Below are 15,800 nucleotides of genomic sequence, written 5' to 3'. Positions count from 1 at the left end.
CAACGAGACTCCTAAAGCACAAGAAGTAAAATCAAGAATCAAAAAATGGGATAGTATCAAACTAAAAATCTTCTTCACAGCAAGGGAAACAATCAAGAGTATGAAGAGAGAGCCATCTGCACCTCAGATAGAGGACTAATCTCCAGGATATATAAAGAACTCAAAAATCTTACCACCACAAAACAAATAAACCAATTAGTAAATTGGCACAAAGTAAGTGAGCAGGAACTTCACAGAATAAGAAATACAAATTGTCAACAAATATATGAAAAATTGTTCAACATCTCTAGCAATTAGAGAAATTCAAATTAAAACTACACTCAGATTCCATCTCACTCCTGTCATAATGGCAACAATCAGGAATACAAGAGTAAATAAATGTTGTAGAGTATGTGGGGAAAAGGGTACACTCAAGCATTGCTGTGGGAGTGTAAACTGGTGCAACCACTCTGGAAAACAGTATGGAGATTCCTCAGAAAACTTGGAATAGAACCATAATTTGACCCAGTTATCTCATTCCTGGTATATTCCCAAAGGACATAAGAAACAGCATACTACAACAATGCAGCCACATCAATGTTTATAGCAGCTTTATTTGCCGCAGTCTGGCTGGGCACAATTCAGGAGCCACTTGTCAAAAGAAACGAACTTTGTTTTTAGAACCACACATGCCAAACAAAACAGCTCCTCAGGAAAACCTTCAGAGCCCAACTGCCACCACCCGCTTCCCACAGCCTCTCAACCTCCCCCACTTCTCCTGCTCTTGAGGCCGATTGGCTGGGTTGCATGGGCTGAGCCAAAAAAAGTCCCCCAATGAGCATCTCCATGGTCTGAAAGGGCGGGGAAACAGCCCAATGAGCATCACCGCAGAGGAGCCAATCAGTTGGCAGCTAGAAGTTGCTGGGGCTGCTGTGAGCCAATCATCAGCTGGCAGCTGGAAGTTTGCTGGGGCCCCTTCGGCTGTGGCTCTCAACATTTATTCTCAAAAACTAAGCTATGGAACCAACCTAGGTGCCCAAAAGAGATGAATGAATAAAGAAAATGTGGTATATATACACAATGGAAATATACTCAGGAGTAGGAAAGAATGACTTTATGACATTTACTGAAAAATGGGTGGATCTAGAGGCTATGCTAACAAAAATAAGCCAACCCCCACAAAACAGTGGTTGAATGTTCTCTCTGATATGTGGATGCTAACAGCGGGTGGGACAGGGGGACAATACAAGTTTAATAAATTAAACAAAGGGGAATGAAGGGAAGGGAGGGGAAAAGAAATAGGAAAAAGTGGAATGATTCTGATATAACTTTCCTAGGAACATATATATAAATATACTACAGTGAATCTCTACATCACATACAACCACAAGACTGGGATATTAATTAGAATAAGATGCACTCCGTGTTTGTAAAAATAAGTCAAATTATACTCTACTTTCAAGTATAACTAAGAAGAACAAAAAAAGAAAAGGGTAAGTTAAACTTTTTTAGTATTTACATTAAAAATTAAAAGAAACAGTTGAAATTGATTTTAGTAACAACCCAATATATTCAGAATATTACCTTCATGTGATTAATAAAATATTATTAATAAAAAAGTAAAACTAGCATTGCCATATGATCCAACTGTACCATTCCTGGGTATACACTCAAAAGAAATGAAGTCAGCATACAAAAGATATACCTGCTGCATACCCATTCTTATTATAGCACTATTCACAAAAGCTATAATGTGGAATCAGCTTAGATGTTATCAATAGATGAATAGATAAAGAAAATGTGGTATATGTTTATTATATATATAATGGTTATTATTCAGCCTTAAATAAGAATGAAGTCCTGTCATTTGCAGGTAAATGGATGGAACTAGAGGACATCATGTTAAGTGAAATAAGATAGACATAGAAAGACAAATATCACATGTGGAAGCTAAGAAAAAAAGTAGACCTGAAAACAGAAGAGGGTAGGGACTAGGAAGAAGGTCAGAGAGAAGGGAAAGAAAGGGGAGCAGGATATAGATACAGAAGAGTGAATGGGCATGATCAATGTATGATACATGCGTACATGGAAATATCTCAGTGAATCCCATTAATTTGTACAATTAACATGTGTTAATAATTACAATAATTAAAACAGAAAGTGGGGTTATCCATAAGACAGAGATCAAAATGAAGCCATAGAGTAAGTGTACGGGAACAAAGAGTTGTTGAGTTGAAAGATTTGTTCCAAGATTTATCCTTGTGACAATGGAATTGGTGACTGAAGAGGAATGCGAGCGTTAATCATTGGAAGTAAGATTAACATAATCAAATCTCATGGTCTTTCATAAGCAGATCAAATGAACCACTGAAAAAGTCTCTACTAAATGTGCCACCAATTCTTTCCAATTTCAATTTTTTAAATTCTTCCAAAAAAGAAAACATCAGGTGCAGACCCATATATTTTATAAAATGTATATATGTGTGTTTTATACATATTATACAAATTTTTATATTATATAAAACATACATATATAATTTTAGCATGGTGACTTTTACATCAGCTGTTCTAATACCCAGAATTCTAATACCTGGGAGATTATGGCAAACCCATCAATAAATTGCCATAAAAGTGCTCTTCAAGCCCATGGAAGAGAGAGATCATCTCCAGGTGGAGGGAGTCAGGAGAATGTCATGAATGAGGTATACTGTGACAGATCTCAGATGAGGGAAGCATATCCATTATCACATATAATGGGAGAACAGTTAGATGGAGAGAACAGAGTCTTCTTGTGCACGTAGATAGAAAGCTATGGAGTAGGTTAGGACCACAATGAGTCATCCAATTTGACCCAAGTATAGGTGACAAGTAGGAAGAAAGGAGATGGGATTTATTTTAATAAGGTGTTTTGGAGCCTGATTGAAGGCCTAAAATGCTAGAACAAGGCAGTTGAGTTTTATGTGATTGGGTAACAAGAGCTGTAGAGGCTTCTGAGCAGTGAGATGACATAACCTCATATAAAGTATGAGAGATGATTAATTTGAAGCCCTTCCTCTATGGGCTCCTTTGTAAGCCACCCATAAGGAAGAATGTGAGTTGCTTCTAGTAGGATTTGCTTTGAACCATTTATAGTCAACCCTGCATATCTGTGGGTTCTACATCCATGAACTCAACCAAGTGAGGATCAAAAATATTTGGGAACAAATTTTGTCTATAATGGACATTTACATAATTTGTCATTATTTCCTAAATAATATAGCATAACAAGAATTTATATAGCATTTACATTTTATCAGATATTATAAATAATCTAGAGATGATTTAAAGTACACAGGAGGATATGCATATTTTAAATGCAAATATTATGCCATTTTTATAAGGACCTTGAGCATTTACAGATTTGGGGAGAGGGTAGGTCCTAGAGCTAATCCCCCATGGATACCAAGGGACAACGATATACTGTTTCTTCTGTTTCCTCCAGGAAGCAACACATGCTTAAAAGATATTTGATAGCATTAAGAGTTTTGCCTATGCCAGTGGGAAGAGTTTTCATCTGTCTCAGAACAAATGAAAAGCATCAGAGAAATAGAAGAGAAGGGGACCCAAAGACTGCAGAGTGGTCATGCCTAGCCAAATTCTCATAAATGTCTCAAACCTCAAAGCAGAGAATTTTATATCACATTTGTGTGGTTCTTATGTCCTTATAGTAAAAAAAAAAAAGAAAAGAAAAGAAACCATGAAATAAACCTAAGCATCATGTAAAAGCAAAAATGAGTCTCCCATGACATTGCATAAGGTAACTTTTAGTCAAAAGCCTTGGTTTCTTCAAATGTTAGGGCCCTCTGGTGCCTGGTTTTAGCTTTTCCCTGCCACTCTGCCAAATTTTACAATTCCACTTGATTCAAACACAACCATGCCTCAGTGTTGCCACTGTGGGGGAAGGAGATTCCATTTTGCTATCTTTGTGACTAAGTACCAACATGGATAGAAGATAATCCAGGGCAAGAACAGAAGGTGGCTACAAGAGGGAAGACCTGTTTTATAAGTAAGGACTCCCCATGGAGAGATGAAGGTTGGAAGTAGGGATAATAGAACATTGTAGAAACATGAAGATTGGAGTGAAGAGACCATGGGCTGGCCACCAGCTCTGGATATGTTAGAATGAGGTGCGCTGGCCACCAGCTCTGGAAACTGCTGACATTGATGTAAAAAATAAAAACCTTTTCATTTCACATCCTATGTGACTCAATTCGAGTCTGGAGAAATATCAAGAATACACAATGAAGAACTTCTGAGTAGAAAGGTAAAGGGCCACCGTAGTTTTGCCAAACAGAGTAAGAAGGCAGAAATCTTTTTCTATATTTTTATTGGTACATTATAGTTGCACATAATGGTGGGATTTGTTGTTACAAATTTGTACATGCACACAATAAACAATATAATTTATTCAATATAATTTCACAGTAATTCCCCTTTCCCTTCCATTCTCCAGCCCTCGGGTCCCTTTCCTCTACTCTAGTCATCTCCCTCCAATTTTCATGAGATTCCTCCACCTTTCTTTGTTCCTCTCTAGCTTCCATATATGACCCCTGACCTTCTGACTGGTTTATTTCACTTAACATAATGGACTCAAGTTCCATCCATTTCCCTACAAATAACATAATTTCATTTTTTATGGTTGAATAAAACTCCATTGTGTATTTATATCACATTTTCTTAATCCATTCATCCATTGATGGATACCTAGGCTAGTTCCTTGGTCGACTATTGCAAATTGTGCTGCTATAAACATGGGTATGTATGCATCACTATAGTATGATGACTTTAATTCTTTAGGATAAACACCAGGAATGCTATATCGGGGTCAAATGGTGGTTCCACGCCTAGTCTTACGAGGAACTCCATATACTGATTTCCATAGTGGTTATACAAATTTACAGTCCCACCAACAGTGTAAAAGTGTTCTCTCTTTTCCCACATCCTCTTCAGCATTTATTATTGTTTGTATGAAAAGACAGAAAAATATTGAAGGTATATATAGAAATATAGTGTCCTGTGGTAGTCACCCTCCATGATATGCCTTGGTGACCCTCACCTGCTGCTACTTGACCTCTACACTGAATCAGAGCTGGACTGTGCCCCCGCTGACGAAGATGACAGTCTTTAACATCTACAAATAGCTTATAAAAGTCATTATGGCTTTTGCCTTGTTCTCTTGGCTCCATCAAGAGAAGTTAGCTGGAAGGACACTCAAGCAGTGCTGTAGAAAGGATTATTTGGTGAAAATTGAAGGTCTTATACCAACAGCCAGCAACAACTTGCCAGTCATGTGACCAGGCCACCTTTGAAGCAATACTCCATTGCCAATCAAGCTTTCAAATGATGTTAGCCAACATCTGAATAAAACTCATCCAAAGGTGGGAGGGAGGGTGATAAAGAGCAAATCCCCAACCCAGCTAGGTCCACAGTAACATTAAGAAAATGAAAATTTATTGTTGTTTTAAGCTACTAAGTTTTGAGACAATTTCTTATATAATAATGAGTAAATAATACACTGCTGTACCAGAGCAAAGTTAGGTGGTGAGTAAAAACTCCTATCAATAAAAAGTTAATGAACTGGTGATTACAGAGCCAGGGAGAGGGTCCAATTTGGAGTCACTAATCAATGGGCATGAAGTTTCAGTCAAGCAAGATGAATAAGCTCTTAAGATTTGCTGTATGACACTTAAAAATCTGTTGAGGATAGATCTCATTTTATTATTTTACATAATAAAATGTAAAATAAATTAAGAATTTTTTTAAAAAGTTAATGAACTAAGAGAAAATGAAGGGGGTTTGTGATTTGAGGATATGAGAGGAAGTTTTGAGTTTAAACATGGGGAATTCAGGTTTCAGATACATGGATCAGGGTATTGGAGAGCTGAATGCCAAGAGCTGGCTTTCTCTTCTGGACTCAAAGAAGTGCAATATATTTATGGTTCTTTCAAGGAAGCTAAGCTAAGGTCAAAAGAATAAAAAGGGGCTGGCATGTTGGCACACACCTGTAATACCAGCTACTCAGGAGGCTGAGACAGGAGGATTGCAACTTAAAGGCCAGCGTCTACAATTTAGTGACACCCTGTCTCAAAGTAAAATAAAGAGAGATGGGATGAAGCTCAATGGTAAATCACTCCTAGGTTTAATCCCTAGTGCCTGATCCCCCCATCTCCACCCCCCTGACACACACACACACACACACACACACACACACAAAGAAGAAGAAGAAGAAGGGAAGCAGGGATTCAGGGTGATAAATCTGCCTTGGTACAACAGATGTTCTTGGTGACCTGCCCAGATTTCCTTTACTAGACCAAAGCATAATCCTCCAGCTGTTGCATTCTTCTCCAGATAATTGCTATGGGAGCTCCCTCACGCAGAACCGGCTAGGAGGTTCCACATCCTCTAGGGCAACCTATAAACACTAATTAATACAGAGATATAAACAGCTCCCCTCGCTGCAATATTTGACAAGTCCATGGTACCTTATTGCTCTGTAGCTCCAAATTAGATCAGATTAAGGCTGATTTCCACTACAATCAGACCTTGTTTAGTCGTTTCTCTTGGTATCCTACTTCCTTCACTCCCTTCTGGAATTCATCTAAAATCATTCCCACAATAAATGACAGTTGCAAGAATCCCCACTGCAGGCTCTGCTCCTTGGAAACCCAACATAAGACACCAGGTTTAAAGGCAATGCCTACATCTAGAGCATCTTCTATACTGTGCTTCTCAGAAATATAATTGCTTCATATAGGGTGCAGAGGTGAGAACTCTCTTCAGTACTGATTTATTGGATTTAACCACGTAGATCACCATAATACTAAGAGGAAAGCCTAAGGAAAGTTAAGATGATTTGGGGACAAATCATGGGTTCATAACAATTACAAAGAAAAAGGGGGGGTGTATAGGTTATTTCCTCCTTATTTTTCAAGCCTAGTTTCTGAAGAACTACCTCAATCCCCTTTCAGTTAAAATACTAGTCTATTTACATCATTGGTCTGACCCCATGGGATAATATTATGGTTTATTTATGTTGCAGTCCTATGCATAGTTGCTTGAGAGCATTGAGTCAAATGGTGCAATAAATTAGATATTAGAACCTATGTTTGATGTTTTTATTATAGAAAAAATAAGAACAAGGTTATATAATGTAATATGTCAAGGATCGTCAAAGAGTTCTCAGGAAGATTTAATGTAAAGATTTACAATTCATCTAAGAAATATACACATCTGGGGAATGTCTATTCTTACGGGAGAATAAAACAAACTTGAAATCATAACTTCTGAATCCTCTGCCTGAGCCAATAGTGAAGGAAAAAGGATCCATATGAGAAAGCTATTGACTCTTCTGGAAAGGCGTTTCAGAGAGATTCCTGTATTGACTTTAACACTGATAGCTTTCTCTTTGACTGACAGGCCATCATCAATTCATAACCTTTCTGCAGATGATTTTTTCAACTAGCCAGGAAATCCTATCATCCTCATCCTCAAGTATGGGGTATGGAGCTAATTGCCTCAAACCCCAAGACTGGACCACTCAATCACTCCTCCCACCACCCCCTGCTAGCAGCTGGGCTAGCAGAAATTGGACCCAGGGATAAAGGAGATGGTTCTGTCAGCTGATGATTTACACATACAAACATCGTCAAAACAAAGCCTATGGCACTGCCACCCCACCCTGTACCCTTCTATAGTGTACTTACTTAATCAGGACTACCTCCAGCTATTGAAAGACACAGATTCAATCACAGTTGTCTGCCCCAGGTCAAACACCTTGACTTGAAAGGCCCCAATCTTTACATCTACCTTCAGTTTTTTATATTTTTCACGTGGAACCCTGAAGACAGTAACTGTCACCAGCTCTCTGTGACCAGGCTCCCCACCTCTCTTTGACTCAGTTTCCTCATCTGCAAGAGATTTATTTTGATCAGTAAGTTTCCATCCAGAAACACTGGTTCAGAAAGATGATTCTTACAAAAAAAAAAAAAAAAGGTCATTAGATTATGTAAACCAGAGATTGCTGCAAGCTGTAGTTCCCACTTGGAGGATATCCAGCACACTGTACATAATGAAGACTTTCTATAATAAATAAATGTATTTGACATGGTTTAAACAAAAATAAATTAATGCCATGGAAACTTTTATGGTGTAATATGTAATAAAACTCCATGCAATCTCTCTTTGGTGGAGACCCTGGACTGAAGGAGCCTTTCCAGCTTCCTAGGTCAGGGATAATAGTTGACCTGGTCAAACACCAGTCTACATGTTACCACACGAAGCTATTTTTAAAATGAGATTAACATTTAAACTAACAGACTTCGAGTAAAGCAAATCAACTTCCATTATGTGATGGGCCTCATCCAATCAATTGAAGGTCTCAAGAGTGAAGTCTGAGGTTCCCCTCCCCCCAAAAAAGGTGTGTGTGGGGGGCTCAACCTCAAGACTGTAATATAGGAACACTGCCCTATGGATTTTGGACTCAAAGTTGCAACATCAGCTCTTACCTGAATTTCTAGTCCACTGACTTGCCCTATGGATTTTAGACTTGCTAGCTGCTACAATCATAGAGGCCAATTCATTAAAATCAATCTGTCTCAGGCTGGGGTTGTGTCTCAGTGGTATACTCATCTGGCATATGTGAGGCACTGGGTTTGATCCTCAGCACCACATTAAATAAATAAATAAAGGTATTGTGTCCATCTACAACTAAAAAATTTTTTTAAATTAATCTCATTCTTTGTATATATATTTATATATATTCTTTATATGTATTCTACATGACATAAATATGTAGATATATGATACATGATACACATTGATTTATATACACACATATGTTTATATGCACACACATGCAAATGCATATTTATTTTACTAGTTGTCTAGAAAAACCAAATACACTGGTATTGTGTTGAGATTAAACCAAGTAGCCATACAGAGTAGTATAATTCTCCATTCTCTGATTTTTTGTTATCTCATGGAGTCCAAATCCTCTTTAGAATTTTTCATAAAAGAAACAATTATTTTCTGGAGGAAATGGGCAATGGAAAGAGTTCTATATTAAGAAACAAGATAATTAGTCTCATTCTACCATTTTCTCAGTCAGGGCCATGATTATGGCATCAAGAGAAGTAGGACTGAGGTGTCCTGGCCATCTGGGGCAATGGCTTGCTGAACTGATTTGAGGGTCCTTTCAATCCTCAGCCCTTTCAAGGGTGTTCTGACTTACTGGCTAGTGGGTGTGGGTATGTAAAGTTAATCCAAATTTTCTCTTGACAACAAACTTCTTAACAACTTCCACCGTGGTCAGATTTGTTTGAGGAGAGGATGCCATTGTTAACCCAAGATCCTGACACATTTTCTGATTCAAATTGGCACTCAGTGAATGCCTTTCCACATCAATGAACAATTTATAAAAGCTACTTAATGGTGATCTTGGTTTTATATACTGGGTAGTTATTTTGGAATCCCAAGAGAACTCTTATTCTGGCATAGATATCCCATCTAAACAGTCCCTTCAAAGAAGCAATCACCACAAATAGAATGGAATCCTTTATAATGCCTGTTATTGGCAAATTTTATCCTCTCAAAATTCACTTTTCTCATCCACAAAATATTGACACAAAGAGTTTCTATCCTTTCTGGGGTTGCTATGAATGTTGACTAGAATAATGAATATACATTCTTAGCACAATGCTTGGCATGATAGACATGCTCAATAGTTACTAGTTCCCATGAACAAAACAGCATTTCTGGGTACACCCAACCCAAAAGACTTAAAATCAGAATACTACAGTGATGCAGCCACATTAATGTTTATAGCAGCTCAATTCACAATAGCTAAACCATGGAACCAATGTAGACGCCCTTCAACAAGATGAATGGATAAAGAAAATGTGGTACATATACACAATGGAATATTACTCAACCTTAAAAAAGAATGAAATTATGGTATTTGCAGGTAAATGGATGGAGCTGGAGAATATCATGCTAAGCAAAATAAGCCAAATCCAAAAAAACCAAAGGCAAAATGTTTTCTCTGATATGCAGATGCTGATCCATAATGGGGAGGGGGTAGAGAAGAATGAAGGAACTTTGGATTGTGCATAGGGGAATGAGGGGTAAGAAGGGGTGTGGGGATGGGAATGACAGTGGAATGAGATGGACATTATTACCCTGAATACACATATGATTACACTGCCAGTGTGACTCTGCACCACGGTCAGCCAGAGGAAGGAGAATTTGTGCTTCATTTGTGTACAATGTGTCAAAATGCATTCTACTGTCAAGTATAACTACTTAGAACAAATTTTAAAATAAAAAATCAATCAATAAAAATAAACCTGTGTTTCTTAGATATCATTACATATCTTATAAATATCATAACTGAATATAGTTGTGCTTGAGGATATGTTGTTTAGCCTAAATGTAAAATAAAGCAGTGTAACAACAAGTATCTATGTAAGAATCTCAGTCCAGAAGCTCAAGTAAGCATAAAATATCGCTTCATCTTTCTTTCATTCCACTTGACTTCTTTCTGATTTACATTTTACTAGGATAGTGGAAATTTATACTCAGTCAATTTGAGTTCTGCATTTCCCAAGGTTTGTCTTAAGTTCCAGGAGTCCCGAGTGAAGCTAAGGCATTGGGTTGGACGATGGAGGTAATGGTATCTTGTCCTCCAGTTCTCATTCTCCATGTGTGTCCACTGAGACATACTGAGTGTGGCCCCCACAAGTCAGAGCTGAGATTTGATTTTCCTCAAGACCTCATAAAGCCCATCCTTCCTCTATCCTTCCTCTCTGACACAAGTGGGACATGAGCATTTTCCTACAACTTTATTCCTTCTCTGGAGCATGAAAATCTCATCAAAACATAATAGCCTATCCACCCAAACACAACATTTTTTCCAGAGTCTTGCTGCCTGCTAAACTTTATTAAATAAAGTTTCCTATGCTCCTGGACCCCTGGTTTAGGCAGGGGCAGGGCAGGATTTCCGTCAGAATCACCGAGCATAATCTCTTTTCTGACGTTAGGTGTTTGCACTCAAAGAAGTCAGAAGACTCCAGAGATTTTCTCTGCATATTATTGAGGATCTGCTTGTATAGGAGAAGGGGACATACCTATAGAAAGCAAACATAGACTGAAAATCTCAAATATTTTCCTTTCCTCAAGTATTGTTGATAGTCTATTATAATTCAACATTTATGAAAAAAACATTCTGCAGAGAAATATTTTAGTTAGAAACATGTTCTGAGGTTAGTCTTTTAAGAGTACAAACTTATAACTGGCAGAGGGGATAAACACCTTAGGGAATAGTAGTGGATCTCAAAGTCTTACTGTGTAGATCTCAGGGTTCTTGCTGCCATGTCCCTCAGCATTGTTAGAGACTGTTTTGCAATAAACAGAAAATCAGCCTGAAGCAACTGACTGCTAAAGGAAGATTGAGGTGTCTCTGGAAGGTAAGCAACTGCAGCTACAGCCAGCAACTGGAATATGATTAACAGCTCTCCATCTCATCTCTGACTCTCTTCTTCCTTTCTCAGACCATCCATTCTCATTTCTTCCTCCCTGGTAACAGCAAACCTAGCCAAAGCTTGTGAATTTTACATTACTGGTAGATTCATCCATCTGGAGAAAGACTGACTTCCATTTCAGATAGAAGTCCAAATTTCTTAGGAAGGAACTCTGTTGACCCAGATGGGATCTGGTGTCCATTCCTGGACTAATAAATTGTGGTGCCAAAGTCTAAACTACATTTGAACTAACATATCACCTCCCACATTAACCACATGGATAGCATCGGAAGAAAGGATAGTTATAGGAGAAGAAGGAAATGAATTAATTCTAGACACACACAAAAAAATGAAATCCATTCGAAAACCTTCCCTTAAAATCACTCAAGGACTTTCCTCCAATCTTGAGGACATGGAATAAAGATAAATATAGTATAGAAAATCCTCTTCGTAAAGGTTTTAAAAGCCGAGCACAGTGGTGCACGCCTGTAATTCCAGCAGCTCAGGAGGCTGAGGCAGGAGGATCTGAGAGTTCAAAGCCAGCCTCAGCAACTCAGCGGGACTCTGTCTCTAAATGAAATACAAAAAAAAAAAAAAAGGAATGGAGACATGGCTCAGTAGTTAAGTGCCCTTGAGTTCAATCCCTGGTACCAAAAAATAAAAATAAATAAAAAAATAAAAGAAAGTTTTAAGAGTCCTGAATTATTTTTGCTAGTGGATTTTTTAAAAGCTAACATTCCTTCAGATCACAAAGAAGAGAGAAATAGTAAGGACACAGATCCCACTAACTAGAATGAGGGATTGAGCTTTAGAGATTCATTTCTTGGTTTGGTAACAAGTCAGAGAAATTGTTGGCCAGAGTAACTTTGAAGATAAATAATAGCAGAGAAGGATAGAAAATAGCTTTCAGGGGTCCTGCCCCAGTAGAATAATATTCGCTTTATTGTGGTTTCATGAAAAGACTTTGATACATTGCTAACTATGCTCTCTGGGGACAGAAGACAGAAAATGTATGGGAATGAATCACTGCCTGCCCAGGGATAATTCTGCAAGATGGGAACTCAAAACAGAAAACCACGAGGGAAGACAGGCTAAGTCCCTACCCTCCTTCCATCCACCCAGCCCCCCAACTAAATGACCTTAGTAACAGTCACATTCTCAGTGAAATAGAGATGAATTGAGATTTAATTCTTTGGACCTACACAAAAGATTAATAATGGGTATACAAGAAACTGATAATGCTGGTTGCCTGTGGGGAAACTGGATGTCAAGGGCACAATGGGTGAGAGAGACTTTTCACTGTACACCTGTTTAGCATAAAAATGAATCATTAATACATATCTGGAAATAAGAGTGAATGGGAAACAAATTACTGACCAGATCTTCTGTATATAAATTTTATGTAGAAAGGGGGTTATTACAAAAAATTCACCATCTGGATGTAAGGTATAGTGCAATTTAAAACACTAGTTCAAATTTATATTCCCAGAAACACTGTCAAACACTGGGCATATTCACAGTAGGATTTGCCTTTGCCCTTGTAATGAGGACTATGTAGAAAGGAAAAAAATAACCGTTAGTCCGGTCACAATGACATCCTCCCAGGCCCCCAAACTGAAAAGCCTCCCACTTTGTCAGCACTAAAGCCCAGTGAAGCAAGCTAGTAGGTATGTGGCAGTCAGGATTGATCCCTCCACCTCCATCTGAACACAGAGAACCACATTTGCACACCCATGCTTTTGGAAGGCCACCCTCTCTCCAGACACAGAAACATACACTATAGAAGCAAACACTTATCGACAGCTTTTTGTATGCTATACACTCTATACCAGAATATACAGATAAATAAAATGTAAGGCCTTCCCCTAGAAGGTCACATTCTGTCAGGATGTGTAATCAACATTTATTTTGGCATGGCAATTCTAAAGCCTATTTATATGTGCTATTTTCTTGTTTTACATACTTATTTGAAATCAAAAGCCTGGGAAATAACCCAAAACTCAGCAATTTCCTTACCAAAAACAAAAACAAAAAAAAACAGGTCTGTTCCTCAGAACCACTAATTTCAAAAAGAGAGTAACTTTCATAAGCATTATTCATACTTTGGGTATTTTTTTTATGATGCAAAGAAAACTCAGGCTTGTTTCTATTTCAGAAGGACAAAGCTTGTTGTTCTTAACTTTCCCCTGATGTTTCATCTAGGGGATTAGTCCTAATTTTATTTGCTTTTTGTATTTGTCTTTTCAGATGATCTTTCAACTCATGTGAGCTTACTACAGCCTTTCACTTTCCATGGATCAATCAAACATCAATAAATTTATTGATTTATTAACTGCTTTTTTGTGGGGGGGGATGGGATGATGGCTATCTTCAAATACCCAAAGCATTCTTATGGAGAAAGAAACTTATCACAAAACACTCAGAAAGCTATGATCAATAGGAGTAGCTATAAAGAGATAGTTTCCAGCACAGCATAAGAAAGATTTCCTAAGCGTTTGGTCTGCCTACGGTTGACGGTTGACATGGGCTGCTTTGAAAAGTGTCAAGTTCCTCTTTGCCCTCTGAGTCTACACTTAGAAGGGACTGGGTGCCACTTACCAGGAACATGAACGAAGAAGGTTGAGATGAAGACGGTGGCCAGAGCAGAACAAGCCACATCATTTATGAGTCCTTTGTCCAGAAATGACTTAGAATGTCAACATGATGACAGCAGAGCATTACACGAAGTGTGAGGCCCCTCCGAGCACAGAGTGTTACACAGTCACACAGGAAACACTTCCTGAACCTAGCTCTGAGTCAAAGTATTGGCTGTGAACTCAGGGTGATCCCTTCCAAAACTATGAGAATATGAAATTTATACACTGGATCATAGAAATTCTTTAGAATAAGAGAGGGAGTGATGGGTCCAGGGGTTTTAAATCTGAAGAGACTATATGGCTTCCTTATCTTGAGCCTCTTCTGTCGTTTGGAAAATGTTTTGTACCTGTGCATTTTCTCAGGGAAACTTTCTATGAAAGAAGTTTAATCTCTTCCCCCCAAAAGTCAAGAACCTCTAATCCAACACTCTCATTTTGCCCAGGAAGAGACTGAAGTTTTAGAGGGGACAAAATGACTCTAACAAAGCTGGAGAGCTAGGGCCTTTATATTGTTTTGAATTTTTAATCTAACAGGGTTTTTATAAAATGACTATAATTTAGTTGGCTAATTCAATTGCCATTGTCACAGCAGTAAATTTCGGTCAGCTTTGTCCTTATCCATTTTACCATTCTTTTATAATATTCTTCAGTATCTGGTTCACATTCTATGGGAGTATACATAAACATTTTGTAACTTTGTGACTTTAACATATGGTGTCATCTTCCAAAATATTTACACTGACTTCTTAAAAAAAAAATAGAAACATTAATAGAGTAAAACTTGGGTCAGGAATTTTGAACCAGAAGAAGAGACTGACATCCCTTTCATCATCTCTTACTGTTCAGCCATGACCACAAAAATATGTAGCTATTATGAAAATACCAACATATGTACAAGTAACAACAGATTTATGAAATCAATGTTATTTTTACATGTGCTTTATCAAACTTCTTGGGTTTTAGGTTTTTGTTTGTTTGTTTTGGCTCTTGAAGTTGAACATAATAAAACTTCGATAATTACTCTCCTCACTCAACTTTCTCTTTGATCTCTCTCTTGCCCAGAAAATTATTTCCTGTTCACACTGATCTCCTTAGGATCCCTTAGTCTATTCAGTTCTCTACTATATTTCTGTGGTTTAGTCTTTTGCTAGATTTCTCATTTTATCTATTATAAATACCCCGTAACATGTATCGCAGTGTGTATGTTCTTCACATAGAATGATGCTTTAGCAAGTTCTGATATAACTTTTGCCTGAGACTTTGAGCCTGTTTGATGTTATCTGGGATGTTTTCTCAGGTAAGATGATGTCTGAGTTATAATCAAAATTCTGTTTAAATTAAGTTCATCAGTTTCACAATGTAAACTGTTTTCAAACCGGTCGGTAAACGTGCTTTGTTGTCACACCTTCTATATGTTACATCTCTTCATCAAATAAAAATATCAAGTTCTTCTTGTTCTTCCTCTCCCAGAGGATATAATTGATTTGATGTCCTATCAGGTATAAGTACACTGGAGATGGACAGCGACTCCTGTCCACTTGCATCCAAGGATCTGAGCCCAAGTCTATGAAAACTGGTAGACAAACATATAAGCATTGCTTGAAGACTATTCATCTCAGTGCTTTTCTTT

The 15,800-nt window shown here is 37.8% G+C and overlaps 1 long non-coding RNA gene across 2 annotated transcripts in view; it reads right to left on the bottom strand.

Annotated features, from left to right (window-relative positions):
• LOC124106546 (uncharacterized) overlaps positions 1-14,285 on the bottom strand; it is a 116,850-nt gene extending 102,565 nt beyond the window's left edge. For both annotated transcript variants that reach the window (XR_006856091.2, XR_009228613.1), the window contains exon 1: positions 14,133-14,285. This is a non-coding gene — a long non-coding RNA (uncharacterized LOC124106546). The remainder of the gene's footprint in view (positions 1-14,132) is intronic.
• Positions 14,286-15,800: the final 1,515 nt, after the last annotated feature.

The sequence above is a fragment of the Marmota monax genome, unplaced genomic scaffold, assembly GCF_021218885.2.
Source record: "Marmota monax isolate L192 unplaced genomic scaffold, Marmota_monax_Labrador192_F-V1.1 WCK01_AAM20220418_F8-fsc00065, whole genome shotgun sequence".
Taxonomy (NCBI): Eukaryota; Metazoa; Chordata; class Mammalia; order Rodentia; family Sciuridae; genus Marmota; species Marmota monax.
Note: the sequence above shows the minus strand (reverse complement) of the source record. Positions and strands in the feature narration are given on the sequence as shown.